The 19,135-nt window shown below is 37.0% G+C and overlaps 1 long non-coding RNA gene across 1 annotated transcript; it reads right to left on the bottom strand.

The window, feature by feature from the left end:
- Positions 1-1,131: 1,131 nt before the first annotated feature.
- LOC128554827 (uncharacterized) lies at positions 1,132-15,748 on the bottom strand. The gene is made up of 4 exons (XR_008369708.1): positions 15,666-15,748; positions 15,016-15,137; positions 10,718-10,825; positions 1,132-1,325 (listed from the first exon to the last, which is right to left on the bottom strand). It is a non-coding gene; the product is annotated as an uncharacterized LOC128554827 (long non-coding RNA).
- Between the last annotated feature and the right edge of the window lie 3,387 nt (positions 15,749-19,135).

Here is a 19,135-nt window from a genome sequence, read left to right as displayed (position 1 = left end):
GATCACAAAAGCTCACCTTTGAGCACTTCGTGCTCAGGTGAGCTAAAAAGAAAATGACAGGCATCATCAAAGTATGTTGGTTCATATTTATTTCAAGTTTCATGAAATTCTACAAACTTGTTACTGAGAAATGGCTGCGGACAGACCCTTTTGTGCATTTTTCATTCAATCAAGGGCAATAACTCCAAGGGAAATTGACCAATCAAAAAAAAACTTAAAGATCATCATCGCAGTATCTTGGTTCATGTCTGTTTCAAGTTTGATGAAATTCTACCTGCTAGTTACTGAGAAATGGCTGCAGATGGACATTTTTCATTAAATCAAGGGCAATAACTCTAAGGAAAATTGACCAATCCAAAAACAAATTGACGGGCATCATCGCAGTATGTTGGTTCATGTTTATATCAAGTTTAGTTTATACATAATTTTAGGTCGATTGTGAAGGAAGTTCTACAACTTAATTAATCCCTCTCGACACCTCATTCCTGATGGAATCCATCGCCACGAGGGTATGAGAGAAGAGGCCAGTTTCTGCCCTTTTAATGCCGAGCGCCAAGCAAGGGAGCCACTGGTACCATTTTTTACTTCTTTGGTATGACGCGGCCGGGGATCGAACCCACGACCTCCCGCACTCGAAGCGGACGCTCTACCACTAGGCTATCGAGGCGGTCAAATTTCAAGTTTCATGAAATTCTACCAGGTAGTTACTGAGAAATGGCTGCGGACGGACGGACTGACGGACTTTCCTACATATGGATACTTATGTGGCTACTCTTTTGTTCTCTGTATTGTTCTTTTAGCCACGTAAGAGAAAAATAGCCACATAAAAGCCTTATGGAATGAATGACATCAAAGAACAAGTACAGTTACCTATTGTTCCTATAGCCACCTAAGTATGCAAAATGTGAGCTCCGACGGACTGATGGACGGACGAACAATGCCATTTCAATACCCACCTCCCGATTTCATCGGCGGGGGATAAAAAGGGTGCTTATCAAAAAGGTACTGACTGAATAGCAAACATTGCGGATCATGACCAGACTGCATGGATGTACAGGCTGATCATGATCTGCACTAGTCGCAAAGGTAGAATCAATCGTGTCCAACATAGTAAGATTTAACTTACCTTTTTCATACAGTCATGAGCAATCTTCTGTAGCACACTGGTTTTACTGTTCAAGGCTTTATACAACACTTCTCTTAGTTGAGAAATAGGAACAAGACCACAGTTATCTGCACTTGGTTGACCACAGTACGGAAGTGGTTACATGGAAAATAGTTCCTCTGTTTGATGGTGAATACTGGTGAATTTTTGAGTGAAAGACCTGCAATAAATGGCATGATTTAATAGAGGAGATATAAAATAGTAGGTACATGTACAATTTGACAGAATGAAAATGTCAGAATATGCATAACATGACTTTTTGATACGGGGCCTGTTTTGCCTGTTTGCGGCCACCTACAGAGTATTCTTCATACGCATGTGATTTGGTTCAAAATGGTGGAAAAAAGAACCAGTCAACCCCATGTTTACGGTGGCTGGAATTTTTTTTCTTGAATAGTTTGTTGAGTTCAGGTATCTTTAGGGGGGTTGGAATGCATGCAAAATTGCAATAGTGTCCAGTGCCTATATAGAGCATACAGTAAAAATAACTGTGGTCTTGGGCCTGATATAGGAACAAGCTGCCAGAGCTCCTGTAATTATTAAATTTACACAAGAAATGAGTTTAACCAATCTGAATGAAATTAGTATACAATGTATCAAAACCTGAACTAGCAACAATTTCCTAACCTTATTTAAAAGCAAAATCTTGTATTCCGTGACCACACCCTATAAACTACTGTATTCCCCCTATTCCTGTTGCAACCGTTCAAAACAATAAACTTACAGCTAAAAGTTAAAAAACAACATTTTAAAGTGACTGATATGTTTGACGGTATGTATATTTAAATTTTATCGGAAGCTGGACACGATCTGTTTCTGTTTATAATGTGTTAGTCTGATTACAGATAAAATTATAGCAAAAAACTAGATTGATCACTGATTTTGTCCAGATATTGTACATTGTTGGCGTCAAAATATGTTTTCTTGCCCTTGAAGAATGACCAACATGTAAATCCCACTATTTCCTGGATAAAGAAACAATACTAGTTTGGTAAAATCAAATAAAATCATTGCTAAAATCTCAATTTGTTTATAACCGCCAACGAAAGAAGATTCATTGTGGATTCCTGACTGTATGCATGTTTGCTGGAGTACTTTTCCTATGATCCTGTAGTATTTCTTCATAATTATAACCCACAAACGAAGTTTGAAGGAGGGTGGTACAGTCAATCTTGTGTTAAGAGACCACCCAAGGGACAGGCAAAAAGTGGTCTCTTAAGACAACGGTCTCTTAGGACAAAGTATGGAAATTGGGCATAATAAATTGGACTTAAGTTTTCATGTGGTGTATGTAAGAGACACATTGGGTAAGGATGCAGATAAAATACATGTTATTCATATCAATTTAATAGTTTGAAATTCTCTTCATTTTATGCAAGTGTTTCATAATAAAGATTAACATATGCATGAAATATTTACATACATCAATAAAACTTTAAAGTGTAATAAAGTGTGTGTTTTACTTCGGTAAAATCAGCTGAATTTCACACAATGTTATTACGTTTCAAGAACGAAGCAAGCCATCCCGTCGATGCCTTAAAGTTAATGTCCCCAAGACCATTCGTGAACTTAAGAGCTCGAGTGCACAAGATAGGCCCAGACACGGGCATTCTCCTAGCAGTCACGTCCTTAAACCACTCATATACCAAATTGTTTACATCCTCGTGAACAGTTACTCTCCTCGCACGTTTACGATCACCTGAATCTGCTTTCCGTATCAGAATGTTTTGGATCTGGGTTTTCCTACGCCCATTTCTTCAGCCAATTTACGAGCACTTTTGTTCTTACTTAATTCCAACACACGAGCTCTACCATCCAACGTTAACTTTCCGTTTAGACATATTCAAGATCAATCAATTACACACAGTATAGCTTACAATACATGTATAACACGATATGCGATTTTCCTTATCAAGGTCAAGTTATTATTGGAAAAAAAATGGGCGGACCTTAAAAACAACGACGAATTTGATTGGTCATATCGGTCTCTCGCTAATAATTATGCAGTGATTGCGGGATTCCATCAGATGTTACTTACATTTCTCACCTTTTGCAATCGAGAATTAAGTGTCAACACGTTCTCATAATTAATCGGCGGCAGTGTTTGATGTAAAGATGATTTAATATGGACATAGTTAAATTTTAGCGGTCGCTTAACCAAAAAAGGTCAGTCAATTTTGCCGAAAATCAGCGGTCGCTGGTCGCGTTAGACAAAAGTCGTTTAGCACAAATATTTTAATAGTAAAATTGTTCGGGGGGAATTCAAAGTGGTCGTTGAAGACAAATGGTCGTTGAGGACACGTGGTCGCATCCACAATATTGACTGTATATAGGAGTCACCATGCGGTCTGTCTGTTTAGTCTGTTTGTATGTGTGTCCTCATAAATTTGGTCGTGCAATTATTTGAATACTATTACACCTATCTCTCTCAAACTTTACACACAAACATCAGCAATATGCAGTTAATGCCCGTCTGATTGTTTTCCTTTTCTCTTTAATGTGGCACTTAAAGAGGGTCTATTTTTCGTGTCCGTACCATAACTTCTTTATGCATTAATGGATTCTGAAATAACTTGGCACAAATGTGAAATGGCGCCAGATTCTTTCAACGGAGGCAATTACAACAAATTACTACATTATAACCTACAGGGGGTACATTTCCTGAAATCTTTGTGCAGTGTACTTTATGCTGCTCACACTAATCTATGTTTTTACCATTGTTAATATTTCTACTATTTGAACTCAATGGTTAAGGTAGTGGACCTGTAATGATGCTCAGCTAATTTCTGTGTGATTACATTTACATGTTTAGGCAATTTAACATTCTTCCGGCATAAATGTAGTTCAACATGCCATTTCATAATAACTGGATAATGCGAAATCACATACTGAGCCATCTATCATTATGGGACCAATGGCTCATCTTGAAAAACATGTTTCTTTGAATTTTGTGTCTTTTCACTGATTTTAAACAAATTTTACCTATTTTGTAGTTCCACAACAGTGAAGTTTCAGTATGAAATATTCACTGTGAAAAACATGAAATGAAGTTATATATTATCGTAGTTATTGAAAGAAAACAACACTGATATTTGAAATCTGTTGATTTGTTTATCTAAAACTGATTTGGACAGCAATACATTGTACATGTGTTAAGACAGCAAAAAAAAAAGCTTATTTTTTTAATCAGCAGAAAATACATGCAGCTTCTTCATTTTGATTGGTGTTAATGACTTGTAAATATGTAAATTACTCAAATGAAGGGAGAACTAATTGCCAGCTGCAGATGTATATTGAAAATAGCGACTGAATTAGTAGCTGAAATATATATAGACTCCAAGAAAGAAAAGATAAATTAAGAAAATTACCAACCATAAAAACATTTGCATTTTTAGAACTGCATATTGCAGGTGCACATATTTTAAACAAGAGGGCCATGATGGCTCTATATCGCTCACCAGTGTTGATCTGGCCTACTGATCTAGTTTTTGACCCCACATGACCCAGTTTCAAATCTGACTTTAAGATCATCAAGGCAAACATTCTGACCAAGTTTCATAAACGAGTTGCATTTCCATTGGTCGATTTCCAGGGTTCACGTGCAGGGGTCAACCCATCAAAATGTATGCACATGGACTTCTTTATTTTTATTTATTTTTTTATGTTTTTACTAATGAGGAGTGACTTTTCAGCACTTTCGAACAAATTGAAAATACATTGGCTTTAGCACAACATGTCAGCTTTTTATCCGAGGCCTTGATATGATGCGAGTGATGATGTGGAACAACTGTTTTAACTGATCAAATCGATATAGTAAGAACAGAGGAAGAGTGAAAGTGCACCAAAACTTTAATGTGAAATTCTAAGTAAAAAGCGTAGATAATTCATAAAATATTAGTTCAACAGTTATTGTGCTTGTGCCATATAATGTGTGTGATGATGAGGAAATAACTTTTTCAAGTTTGAAGCAAATCCATAAAGTTACTAGAACTGTGACAGGAGTGACAATTAAGACCTTGTCACAGAAGTATGGCATGAGTTTGGCAAATTTTAAGTTGGAATGGGGCCATTACTACCGTCAAACAAGAGCACCGCAATGCGGAGCAATATACATACATATACACACATGACCTTGACCTTGAAGCGACCCATCTGAAATCTGTGCTCTGCATGTCCTCTTAATGTGGTGAACATATGTGCCAAAGTCCTTCAAGCAGTTCAAGAGTTACAGAACTGACACAAAACAAAGTCTTATGACCTTTGACCCTCAAAATGTGACCTTGACCTTGAAGCAAGCCATCCAAAACATGTGCTCTGAATGTCGTCATGATGTATTGAATATTTGTGTTAAGTTTCTTCTAAATCCTTCGAGACACTCAAGAGTTACAGAGCAGACTCGAAATTACTAAAAGATGGACAGTCAGAGACTGGCATCATAACATAATACGCTCCCTTCGTGGTGGTTTGTAGGCAAAGTCAAACTTGATCTGTATTTTTTGATATTACACCTGTGTACCAAAATTTAATTCAATTTTTCAAGCCTTTCATGAGATATTGTCCAGAAACCATGAGTTTGGCAAATTTTAAGTCAACAAGGCAATTAGAAAGACAGCTATATCCCCCACCACTGTTATGGATAATGAAAGGGTTGATGGTATTGGGTGGAAGTATAGACGTTGGTAAGTATATTTTATAGTGACCTTGACCTTGAGTCTAACTCATAGGTTTTGCAAACCATCTCAATATGGTGAACACTTGACTAAAGTGTCAAACGAGCAAATTCTATGAATTGGTATCCCCCGCCGATAGGGTTTGTGGTGAGGAATGGAAAAAAATATATCCGGGAAAAAGTTAGTTTTAAGGATGATACGAAGAAGCAAATAATTTCAAAAGTCAAAATCAATTTAATTTTTTTTGGTTGGCTGGTTGGGGGTGGGGTGGGGTGGTGATGCATGATTGGGGTGGTGGACATGACTCAGCTGGGTGGAGGAGTGAGGTGGGGGAACAGTACAACTTCGCATGTTGATAAATATTAATGGAAGGTTTGAACAAAGGATTTTTTTTGGGGGGTGAGGGGGGGAGGGGGGGTGGTGACCAAGGCAAGGTGATGGTCCAATCAAACAAGAGGGCCATGATGGCCCTATACATCATTCACCAGAGTTGATCTGGCTTACTGACCTAGTTTTTGACCCCACATGACCAAGAGTTGAACTTGACCTAAAGATCATCAAGACAAACATTCTGACTAAATTTCATAAAGATTTGGTTACAACTGTGGCCTCTAGAGTGTTCACAAGCTTTTCCTTTGATTTGACCAGTGACCTAGTTTTTGACCCAACATGACCCAGATTCGAACTTGACCTATAGATTATCAAAACAAACATTCTGACTAATTTTCATGAGTTTCAAACTTAAACTAGAGATGCTTTTGAGAAAAGCGCATGTCTCCCACAACTGCCCCTATGAAAAATATTAGTTTCTCTAGATGTTTTAGATGAGTGGATCCAATTAGATGGTCCGGATGAGTGGATCCAATCAGTAATTCAAGGGCCATAAATCGAAAGTGCCTGGGCGGATTTGGCTAGTTATCAAACTTGGGTAAGGTCTTATGGCCAAACACATTTTGTTCAAGTTTGGTGAAGATCGGATGAGAAATGTTCGACTTAGAGAGCGGACATGAGTAAAAAGGCCAATTTTTTCGGAAATTCAAGGGCCGTAATTCTAAAATGCCTGGACCGATTTGGCTAATTATCGAACTTGGCCGAGGTCTCATGGTCAAACACATTTTGTTCAAGTTTGGTGAAGATTGGTTGAGAAATGTTCGACTTAAGAGTGCGGACAAGAGTAAAAAGGCCGATTTTTCGATAATTCAAGGGCCGTAACTCCAAAATGCCTGGACCGATTTGGCTAGTTATCGAACTTGGCCGAGGTCTCATGGTCAAACACATTTTGTTCAAGTTTGGTGAAGATCGGATGAGAAATGTTTGATTAAGAGTGCGGACATGAGTAAAAAGGCCAATTTTTCGATAATTCAAGGGTCGTAACTCTAAAATGCCTGGACCGATTTGGCTAGTTATCGAACTTGGCTGAGGTCTCATGGTCAAACACATTTTGTTCAAGTTTGGTGAAGATTGGATGAGAAATATTTGAATTAGAGTGCGGACAAGAGTAAAAAGGCCAATTTTTCGATAATTCAAGGGCCGTAACTCCAAAATGCCTGGACCGATTTGGCTAGTTATCGAACTTGGCCGAGGTCTTATGGTCAAACACATTTTGTTCAAGTTTGGTGAAGATCGGATCAGAAATGTTTGATTAAGAGTGCAGACATGGGTAAAAAGGCCAATTTTTCGATAATTCAAGGGCCGTAACTCCAAAATGCCTGGACCGATTTGGCTAGTTATCGAACCTGGCTGAGGTCTCATGGTCAAACACATTTTGTTCAAGTTTGGTGAAGATTGGATGAGAAATATTTGAATTAGAGTGCGGACAAGAGTAAAAAGACCGATTTTTGGTAATTCAAGGGCCATAACTCCAAGACGCCTGGACCGATTTGGCTAGTTATCGAACTTGGCCGAGGTCTTATGGTCAAACACATTTTGTTCAAGTTTGGTGAAAATGGGATAAGAAATGTTCGACTTAGAGTGCGGACAAGCTTTGTGACAGACACACACACAGACACACAGACTGGAGTAAATCAATATGTCTCCCACACCACTGTGTGGTGGGAGACATAATTCTGGTCTCGAGTGTTGAAAAGATTTTCCTTTGATCTGGCCTAGTGACCTAGTTTTTCATCCCACATGATCCCAATTCAAACTTGACCTAGAAATGATTAAGACAAACATTCTGTCCCAGTTTCATAAAGATTGAGCCACAAATGTGGCCTCTAAAGTGTTCATAAGCTTTTCCTTTGATTTGACCAGGTGACCTAGTTTTTGATCCCACATGACCCTTATTCAAACTTGACCTAGAAATCATCGAGACAAACATTCTAACAAAGTTTCATAAAGACTGGGTCAAAAAATACGGTCTCTAGAGTGTTCACAAGCTTTTCCTTTGATCTGACCTACTGACCTAGTTTTTGACTCCACATGACCAGTTTCGAACCTGACCTAGAGATTATCAAGACTAACATTCTGACTAAGTTTCATAAAGATTGGGTCGCAAATGTGGCCTCTAGAGTGTTCACAAGGCAAATGTTGACGCACGACGGACACCGGACAATGACCGGTCACAACAGCTCACCTTGAGCACTTGTGGGGGTGGGGTGTTGATGCATGACCACTAGTGATGTTCCGATTGTCGCCGATGTTCGATTAATCATCGCAAAAGTTTCAAAGTCGTCGACATCGATTCTGACCAAAAAGAATCGATTCTAGTCGCCGATTTTGTTAAAATATTAAAATCCCGCTTTCAGGACTTTTTCAGATACTTCTCGCTGTTTAGCTTAAATATTTTTGCTCTTTTATAATCTTTGGGTTAGTATTTCAAAATATATGCTCTTTAAATTGGAGAACGCTCTCAAGCCAGCTGTCATGATCGTAACAATAATAAAAAAATTGTTGCCCTGGCATTAAAAAATCAGACGCCTTGAAATATTTTGGATTCTCATGAAGGCTGAATGCCGGTTGTTGGCTTCTTTTAAGGTAAACCTTGATACTACTAGAGCTGTTTGCAAAATATGCTTTAAAGCGTACATTAAGGAAGGTACCCCACCCACTTTTTTCTAATCGGAAATAATTTTCAGATTTTTTTTGACAAGCTTTTATTATTCCTTCAATACAAAATAGTGGATTTACTTAAAAAAAGATGATAAACTAATTCCAGACCTCCCCAGCATACATTCCATGTCAAATTTGGCAGTGCATCATGACTTGAATCCCAGGCATCGAGTCATAGAGAAAAGATGAATTCTAGTTACTTTTGCATTTGGTCCAATAGTTCCTCCCAGATCGCAGTTTGGACTTATTTGTTCGAACCTTTGAACAGTCGATTAAGCTATCGGTTGGTTAACTTTTAAGGCTATATGTCGACATTTTAGAAGAATTTGAAAAACAAATCTTTGAGTTAAGGACTGCCTTTATAATGAAATAAAAAAAAATCCCATCAAGACAAATATTTTGAATCAAGATCTAACAAGCAGATAGGTTAACAGCTGGTTAACAACTGGGCCATAATTGCCCAACAGTTGCTAAAGGCTGTACAGTACAGCAGCTGTGTCATAGAATTCTTCATAAAAAGTAATAAAAGTAGTCATACAATAATCTGAAAGTCTTAAGAAAGGTTTGCTGTTACTACCATATTGCCACATTACAACAGTCTGTATTGATCTTTCGGTTCCGATTCTTTCGATTAATCGAATCGGAGAGAAATCAGAATCGGACCGATTAATCGATTCTGCTTCAGCTGTCCGATTCTCATCACTAATGACCACCTCACCCCCTGACTTAATGGTCAGTATGTTGGTGCATGTTTATTTCAAGTTTTATGAAATTCTACCTAATAGTTATAGAAAAGGCTGCGGACAGACATTTTTGGGCATTTTTCATTAAATCAAGGGCAACAACTCGAAGGGAAATTGACTAATCAAAAAAGAAACTTAACGGGCATCATTGCTGTATGATGATTCAAGTTTAGTTTAAGTTTCATGAAATTCTACATGCTAGTTACTGAGAAATGGCTGAGGACAGATGCACGGAATGACAACCCCATTTCAATACCCACCTCCCTATTTCATCGGTGGGGAATAAAAAAAATCCTTAAAGTGGTTTAGCAGATAAGGAGAGGAAAGGAAATTGAAGGCTCAAACATTTCAGTTGTGACCTTGACTTTGAACTGGCATGGTTGAATTTTGAGGTCTGTCTTGATAAGGGGAATATTACAGCCAAGTCATATTAAAATTCCTTCAAGGGGTTTCAGAGATACAGAGCGAACACAAAATGGAAGGCTCAAACCTTTGACTTGAGTCGTGACCTTAACCTTGGGCCAAATGGCTGACTCATTGTCTTGATGAGGTGATCATTTGACTCAAGTTTCATGAAAATCTTTCAAGGGGTTTAGGAGATACAGAGCAGACACAAATTGGAAGGCTCAAACCTTTGACCTTGAGTGGACATGGCTGACTCACGAGTTCTGCACATCACCTTGATTAGGTGATCATTTGACCCAACTCGAGGGGTTTAAGTTATATGGAGCAGACACAATTGTTACAGATGGATAGAAGGATGGTCGGAGACCATTCCTATAACACACCCCAACTTGTGGTGGGGGATTACAAAATGGTGGTTGAATTTGACCTGTATGTTATGTTGTGTTACACCTGTGTACCAAAATTTATCCAAAATCTTTCAATTTTTTTTTTGCCCAAACTGCTAATTTTCTGGTGCTTAAACTCATGGTTTTCCTGAGTAAAGAGAAACTGTATAGAAATTTTCTTTGTTCACATGTTTTTAGTTTCATGGTTACAACGAAATTTAATGATTTCACAGTACACTGTTCCAGAAGTTTTAGAACGATTTTAGTAACTATTTCTCAAATATCACACATACCTACCATTTCAAACTACATGAAGGTTGTTACATTTATTCCTGGATACATGTTTCACCATACATTCTGTATATTATGGAGCCTATACAACTTTCCATACCAACAGGGCAAAATCTGAAAGGAAAAAAAAAGAACGATTACACACCAGTTTCTTTTAAGATAAAGCTTAAATTTTAAAGCAGCTTTTTTAGTGTTGTTGCTTTAACATAAAATGCTTCATGTGGATAATTCAAAAGTGGGGACCTGAAGTCAAAAACAATGTCGCTAGGTCAAATTACTGAAAAACTTTGTTAATTATTAACCTGATTCACATAAAACATTGTGTTTGTCTACATGACATCTAGGCCAAATTTATGGAAGGGTAAATTATCCAGGGAGTTATTTTTTTGGTAAAATGCCTTCCATAGGTTGTCCAGGGGGTACACTATGTCAAATTACTTTGTACAGTGGGTGTTTCCCCTACTTATGCTTGTCCAAGGGGGTTGTTTAGGGATGTGTCCAAGGGGGGTATTTGTGGGCTGAAATGCCTTCTATAGGGGGGTGATATTTTCTGGAATAGCCCAATGAAGTGCCCTCTGTCTTAAAAGGGAACCAGTATTTCTGGTTCCTTCTTTATTATTTCTATGTAGTTGGAAACCAATATCACTGGTACCCTTCTAAATTCTATTTTTCAGATTGTAACTTTTAAAAGCGTACGAGACAAGTTTCCTATTATAATTTCTAAGTTTGAAAATATGAAAAATACTTTCTGAATGAAAAATATGCGAATAATGAGGCCTGATGAAACACTTGTAAAGTGTATTATGAAATTTACAATTAATGATTAGCAAATTAGGACTTAGAGAAAGAAATACAGTGTACAAAAATTAAAACTTCAGCATTAACAATTTAAACATAACAAAATATGTAAAATCCATTTTGCATGCAGGAAATTTTTTGACAAAATGTTATGTTTAACACTATTGATTATCTTTTCCATACAAATAAATTAGAAAATGGGGCATAGAAATTAGAAACTAGGACAAAGAATATTAGAATATTAATTTACCATTGTATCAATGTAATTTACATACAAGAATAAGTCATTTACATGAATGGATTTTTTACTTAAATACCCTTCCATAAATATGGCCTAAGATGTCATGCAGACAAACAATGTGAATCAGGTTGGTAATTAACCAAGTTTTTCAATAATCTGACCTAGTGACATTGTTTTAGACTTCAGGTACCACACTTTTGAACTTTACCTAGATTTCATACAAATAAACATTATGACAAACATTTATAATGATCAAGTCGAAGAGGTTTCTAAATGGTTAAGAAAGTTTTTCTATGATTTGACCTATGACCTTGTTTTTCCCCAATGACTCAGTTACAAATTTATTCTAGTTTCTGACCACATATTAAGGCCACATCAAATTGAAAAGTTGTTCATAAGATTTTTTCCGAAAAAACTGAGGCAGTGAGCGAAAAAATAATTTACATACAGTCGAAACTCGGTATCTTGAATTTCAAGGGACCATGCTTTTTGAGATAACCGAAATTCGAGTTATGCTTTCCCCCAAATTTTTATACAGTCTCATCGCGATAACCTCTTAATCCTTACTAAATATCCCAACTGGTCAAACCAATTAATTCATTAGTTTAAATTAAAAGCAATTTTCACAACATCTCAAAAACAAATGTCTGCTGATTAAAGAAATCTAATGTTTACATCAAACAATTATCATTATGGCACATGCAAACAAAGATGACGTCATCCCACTTTGATAATCGCCGCACCATTGATATGTCGGCATCACGGCTTTCTGGTTAGGCAATAAACATAGACATGTGTTAAAAACCAACCATATTTACAATCACATGTGCGAAATTTTATCGCATATTTTTCTCACTTCGACTTACCGAGTTTACAATGCACATTAATTTTATTGACGGGACTGAAAATCCCTTTCGACACATCCGGAGTCTCGGTAAGTCAAATTTTGATGTAACCGAAGTTGAATTACATATATAAAGAAGGAAATTTGACGGGACTTGAAAATTTCTTCGACTTAGCAGAATTTCGAGGTAAGCAAGTTTGAGATACTGAGTTTCGACTGTATTTTTTTATTTTGGTTTTTGAGCAAATCATGAGCGAGCGTAGAGCGAAGAAATGTATTTGTCTTGATTTGGCTCTCGACTGACTAATAAAAACCTTAAAATAGAATGTAAAGCCATTTTACATTAAAAATAATTTACCAGGGATTGAGAAAATTTGTGCTGCAAATCTGGTTAGTAAAAAACAGATTGGGTTGTTTGCTACATTATTGCAAGTTGGACCTAATTAGAATTTTTAGAATCTGGGAGTCTATAGGAAAATCTCAATTTTAGTGACATTTTCATAAAATAGGCAAATTTTCATATGTTTGTCAATGAGAAAAGATCTGAAAATTCCAAGCCAATTCAAGACAATTTCAATTTTGTTCATATATTATATTCATTAGTGTTCATATATTTAATCTTAAGAAAGACTGAAACATTGCTAGTTTAATCAAGTAAAGTGAAGATTTCCATTTATATGTCAAATAATTTACACATTCATATGCCAGATATGGGCTTTATTCTATGTTTCACTGATAAATGATGTTATGTCATCACTTCAAGATTTTAACTGAAGAGAACAGTCTGATAAATTTCCTACCCATCATATATGAGTAATGTTTAGGAACTAAAGTTAGCTTGTCGGCAATTACCTCCGTTTACAACATTTACATGGAGTCTATGCATTTCCGGCAATGATATAAACTTTTGTTTCTTTTGGAAACTCTCTTTCCCACTTGAAGAAGTTATTCTCCAGAGTAACACACTATACAAAGATCACATTTCTGCATTGCCAATTATGTTCCCTTATACAGGCTACTCTGCACATTCTTTTAAAATTTCCTTACGAAGTGGCTGCATTGTAAAATGACAGTGACACAATTTTTGGTCATAAAATGCCTTTCTGCATTTTTAATGTTTGATGAAGACCCCGGATATCCTTCCATGCATTATTTAATGCACAAACTGACACTAGATAGAACTAGAGCTGTCACAGGAGTGATGAATTATACACCTATAATACAGCCTTGTCACAAAAATAAGTCAATGTCAAAGTCGAAAGTAGGGATCATCTGCTAGTCATGATCAACCTCCCTATTAAGTTTCGTGATCCTAGGCCCGAGCATTCTCAAGTTATTGTCCTGAAATGGTTAACTGTTCTGGGTTACTGTGACCTTGACCTTTGACCTCAAAATCAATAGGTGTCATATGTTGGCCATGACCAACCTTCCTATCAACTTTCATGGTCCTAGGCCGAAACATTCTAAAGTTATCATCCGGAAATCGTTTAACTGTTCTGGGTCACTGACCCCAAAGTCAAACCTGATCTGTATTTTATTATGTTACACCTGTGTACCAAAAGTTATTACCCTAGGCCCAAGCATTTTCAAGTTATCATCTGGAAACTTTTTGTTCCAGGTCACTGTGACCTTGACCTTTGACCTACTGACCTCAAAGTTGATTCTGACCTGTATTTTATGATGCTATACCTGTGTACCAAAATTTATGATCCTTGGCTAAGCATTCTCAAGTTATCCTGAAACTGCTAAACTCTTCGAAACTGTTCTTGATCATTGTGACCTTGACCCTTGACTTTCTGACCTAAAAGTAAAATCTGATCTGTATTTTATGATGTTACACCTGTGTACCAAAGTTTATTATACTAGGCCCAAGCATTCTCAAGTTATATTCCAGACACTGTTTACTGTTCCAGGTTATTGTGACCCTGACCTTTGACTTACTGACCTCAAGTCGTATTTGGCTTGTATCTTATATTGTTACACCTGTGTACCAAAAATTATTTAAAATGGCAAAAATTTCATGAGTTATTGTCTGGAAACCATGAAAACCAATGGACCGACAGACGAGCTCACTCCTATATACACTTCCCCATCGCTCCCCCAGCCCCACAAACTTTGTTTTGTGGGGATATAATCACAGACCTTCCATATCTAGCTGGTTAGCTTCCTTACATGAAAGAATTCTAAACCCTAAGCAAGGTTTCAGATCTACAGCAATGAGAGGCAAGTCACTTGAAGTCTGTATCTAAAAGCACCTGGTCACAGTGACCTACAGCAATATGAAGTCTGTAACTAAAAACACCTGGTCACAGTGACCTACAGCAATGAGAGGCAAGTCATTTGAAGTCTGTATCTAAAAGCACCTGGTCAAGGAGACCTCTCATTGTAAGGTGTAAGGAATGAAGTTGATAAGATGTTTACCTTCTCTATCAGCTCCTTTGACTGTATCAGTATCATCAGACAAATCATCTATTTCTTTACCATCATCTTTTTTACCACTTGTTGTTGACCCTGTCTGTTCTGGTCTAATTTGGACTTCCCCACTGGAAGAAGTTTTTACACTGAGTGGTAAAGTAATTCTGTCAATGAAACCTTGCTACCGGTCAATTTCAAACTGTGCAATGAAAGGAGTTAGATGCAGAAGTCTTAAAACTCCAAACCAAGATTACAGCTTATTACACATTTGTTAGTGAATTATTTAAATATTAGAGTGAAATATATGTATCTGGTATCTTCACAGTGAAAAATATGTATCTGGTATTTTCGCTGTGAAATATACGTATCTTTTATTTTCAAAGAAACAAATATCAAGTAAATTTTTCACTGTTCAGAAACAATAAAATGGATAAATTTAGTTAAAATATGAAATAAAAAGAAATAAAGTAAGATCAAAATATCTTTCACCAATGAACACTGTATCTTACATTTTCACTCATGGCTACGTCACTTGTTAAAATACTTCATAAGATGTCCACTTGTGAAAGATATTTCAATCTTACTTTATGTAATTATAATATACTTTAATGGTTGGACAAGTTAAAGGATTAACACATAAAAAGGCAAGTACATACATGTCCACAGTATCATCAGCAGCTTCTGTTGTTTCCGCTACCTGTGATGCAAGGTCAGATGATGCAGTTATTGGTTCCAGGCCACTTCCTTAGGTAATATAGCATGGGGCTGAAATACCATAAAGAAAGTACAATCACCCATTCATGTCTCTTACTTGTGATAATATAAAGGTCCCTGAAACTCAGACTTGAAAGTTCATACAATCAGAAAAAATTATGTTTTGAATATCTCATTCTTATTTATTAAAATGATTTTTATACTCACAATATTTGACCCATAACAATAGCATAATCCCAACAAGAGGGTCATGATGACCCTGGATCGCTCACCAGAGTAATATGAGCTACATGTTTCAAATGTCAAACTGATGATTTTTAGAAAAAAAAATTGGAAGATTTTCCAATGTACAATCAAGTAACCCCTGGGGCGGGGCCAATTATACCTCGGGGGTCATGATTTCAACAATGTTTGTAGAAGTCTACTAGGCAATGTTACATATCAAATATCTAAGCCTTCTGGTTTATTTTTAGCAAATTTATGAAGATTTCCCTAAGTACAATCAAGTAACCCCTGGGGCTGGGTCAATTTCACCCTGGGGGTCAAGATTTGAACAAATTTTGTAGAGGTCCACTAGGCAATGCTACATGTCAAATATCTAAGCTCTAGGTCTTCTGGTTTATTTTTAGAAAATTTTGAAGATTTGTCTATGTACAATCAAGTAATCCCATGGGGCGGGGTCAATTTGACCCCAGGGGTCATGATTTGAATAAATTTTGTAGAAGTCTACTTGGCAATGCTACATGTCAAATATCTAAGATCTAGGCCTTCTGGTTTTTTAGAAAAATTTTGAAGATTTTCCTATGTAAAATCAAGTATCCCCTGGGGCGAGATCAATTTTGACCCCAGGGATCATGATTTGAATAAATTTTGTAGAGGTCCACTAGGCAATGCTAAACGTGAAATATTTAATCTCTAGGCTTTCTGGTTTAGTTTTAGAAAATTTTTGAAGATTTTCCTTTATATAAAATCAAGTGACCCTTGGGGCGGGGTCAATTTTGACCCCAGGTGTCATGATTTGAAAAAATTTTGTAGAGGTCCACTAGGAAATGCTACATGTGAAATATCTAAGCTCTAGGCCTTCTGGTTTATTTTTAGAAATTTTTTGAAGATTTTCCTATGTAAATTTTTTTTTTTTTTTTTTTTTTTTTTTTTGGTTGGATTTAACGTCGCATCGACACATGATAGGTCATATGGCGACTTTCCAGCTTTAATGGTGGAGGAAGACCTCAGGTGCCCCTCCGTGCATTATTTCATCACGAGCGGGCACCTGGGTAGCACCACCAACCTTCCGTAAGCCAGCTGGATGGCTTCCTCACATGACCCTTTGTAAAATCAAATGACCCCTGGGGCGGGGTAAATTTTGACCCCGGGGATCATGATTTGAACAAATTTTGTAGAGGTCCACTAGCTAATGCTACATGTCAAATATCTAAGCTCTAGGCCTTCTGGTTTATTTTTAGACAATTTTGAAGATTTTTCTATGTACAATCAAGTAACCCCATGGGGCGGGGTCAATTTGACCCTGGGGGTCATGATTTGAACAAATTTTGTAGAAGTCTACTAGGCAATGCTACAGGTCAAATATCTAAGACCTAGGCCTTCTGGTTTATTTTTAGAATTTTTTTGAAGATTTTCCTATGTAAAATCAAGTGACCCCTGGGGCCGGGTCAATTTTGACCCCAGGGATCATGATTTGAATAAATTTTGTACAGGTCCACTAGGCAATGCTAAACGTGAACTATTTAAGCTCTAGGCCTTCTGGTTTATATTTAGAAAATTTTTGAAGATTTTCCTATTTAAAATCAAGTGACCCCTGGGGCGGGGTCAATTTTGACCCCAGATGTCATGATTTGAACAAATTTTGTAGAGGTCCATTAGGCAATGCTACATGTGAAATATCTACACTCGAGGCCTTCTGGTTTATTTTTAGAAAATTTTTGGAGATTTTCCTATGTAAAACCAAGTGACCCATGGGGCGAGGTCAATTTTGACCCCAGGGTCATGAATTGAACAATTTTAGTAGAGGTCCACTAGGCAATACTACATGTCAAATATCTAAGCTCTAGGGCTTCTGGTTTTTGAAAAGAAGATTTTTTAAGATTTTCCTATGCAAAATTAAGTGACCCCTGGGGCGAGGTCAATTTTGCCCCCGGGGTCATGATTTGAACAAACCTGGTAGAGGTCACTAGGCAATGCTTCATACCAAATACCTAAGCTCTAGCGCATCTGGTTTTCAAGAAGAAGAATTTTAAAGTTTTTCCTTTCGGTTGCCATGGCAACCAGAGTTCTGCATGGAACTCAATTCTTTGAACAATTTTTGTAGAGCTTTACCCAAGGAACATTCCTGTGAAGTTTGGATGAAATTGGTCTAGCGGTTTATGAGGAGATGTTGTTTAAAGTAAAAGTTTACTGACAACGGACAACAAACGGTGAGTGATCCTAATAGCTCACCCTGAGCCTTTGGCTCTGGTGAGGTAAAAAATGGCCTATCCAATGTTCAGGAAGTGCTCCATAATTTCAACAAAAAAAAAAAATGAGAGCCATATAGACCCTGTATCGCTCACCTGACCTATTGACCTAACATTCTGACCAAGTTTCATAAAGATATGGTCATAAATGTGATCTCTAAAGTGTTAACTAAATTTCCCTTTGATTTGACCCGATGCCCTAGTTTTTAACCCCACATGACCCACATTTGAACTTGACCTAAAGATCACCAAAATTAACATTCTGACCAAGTTTCATAAAGATACAGTCATAAATGTAGCCTCTAGAGTGTCAACAAGATTTTCCTTTGATTTGACCTTGTGACCTAGTTTTTGACCCCACCTGACCCAGATTTGAACCTGACCTATAGATTATCAAGAGCAACATTCTGACAAAGTTTCATTAAGATATGGTCATAAATGTGGCCTCTACAGTGTTAACTAGCTTTTCCTTTGATTTGACCTGGTGACCTAGTTTTTGATCCTACATAATCCAGATTCAACCTGGACCTTGAGACCATCAAGATTAACATTCTGACCAAAATTCATGAAGATATAATCATAAATGTGGCCTCTACAGTGTTAAAAAGCTTTTCCTTTGATTTGACCAGGTGACCTAGTTTTTGACCCCAGATGACCCAATATTAAATTCATCCAAGATTTTATTGAGAGTAATATTCTGACCAAGTTTCATTAAGATTGGGCTGAAATTATGACCTCTAGAGTGTTAACAAGCTTTTCCTTTGATTTGACCTGGTGACCTAGTTTTTGACCCCAGATGACCCAATATCAATTTCGTCCAATATTTTATTGAGATTAATATTCTGACCAAGTTTCGTTAAGACTGGGCCAAAATTATGACTTCTAGTGTTAACAAGCTTTTCCTTTGATTTGACCTGGTGACCTAGTTTTTGACCCCAGGT

Source organism: Mercenaria mercenaria, unplaced genomic scaffold (assembly GCF_021730395.1).
Source record: "Mercenaria mercenaria strain notata unplaced genomic scaffold, MADL_Memer_1 contig_780, whole genome shotgun sequence".
In the NCBI taxonomy this organism is placed as follows: domain Eukaryota; kingdom Metazoa; phylum Mollusca; class Bivalvia; order Venerida; family Veneridae; genus Mercenaria; species Mercenaria mercenaria.
This window is presented reverse-complemented; position numbering and strand designations above follow the sequence as displayed.